Consider the following 845-nt stretch of genomic DNA (forward strand, 5'->3'; position numbering starts at 1 on the left):
GTTAAAAAAACAATTGTATGCAATTTCTACGGTGGATGTTCGTGGGTTCAGAGAATGAAGGAGGTTGTGCGGTATTGATATATTTTTTTGTAGGTCGATTGCTGCTGATTGATTTGAAAAACCGTTGGCCCGGTCAAAATCGTAAACCAAATCTAAAATTGAAAACCTCGATTGGATGAAAGAGTTTCAAATTTATGGAACATGGGGAATTAAAAGAATTGAATGGGAGAGCTCCTTGAGAAATTTGTTGACCCGGTTAAAATCAGGTGACATGATTTTAAATTGAAGACCTCAATTAATTATGAGGCCTTACAAATTAGGAAGCATAGTGTATAATACAAAAGAATTTAATGAGAAATCATTGACCTGGTTAAAATCGGGTAAGCCAGTTCCAGATGGAGGCCTCAATTGAATGCGGGGTCTTTAGAACTAGGGAGGGGTTTTTTTTTTTGAAAACCCCATTTTCCCCTTTATTCAGTCAATAGAGTAGCATCGTTTACAACCAAGGGAACCACCTCATTTGGAGGAGAATCCATCCAGATACTTGGGGGAGAGTACTTAGCTAGCCTAGCTAGTTCATAAGCGACCTGGTTGCTCTCCCTATTACAGTGATCATACACAACGTGATTAAAATCTAATGACATATAATAACAGTCATCGAAAATGGCACTTGCAACTAAGCTAGAAGTACCATCTTTCAAGGCCGAGACCACTTTCACATTATCTGACATCCCTTCTAATTTACTGCACCCCACCACCTTAGCAAGATTTAATCCAAAGCTGACTGCAATTGCTTCAGCCGAAAATGGATCATAACAGAGACTCAACTGTTCATTTGTTGCTGC

The sequence above is a fragment of the Triticum aestivum genome, chromosome 1D, assembly GCF_018294505.1.
Source record: "Triticum aestivum cultivar Chinese Spring chromosome 1D, IWGSC CS RefSeq v2.1, whole genome shotgun sequence".
In the NCBI taxonomy this organism is placed as follows: domain Eukaryota; kingdom Viridiplantae; phylum Streptophyta; class Magnoliopsida; order Poales; family Poaceae; genus Triticum; species Triticum aestivum.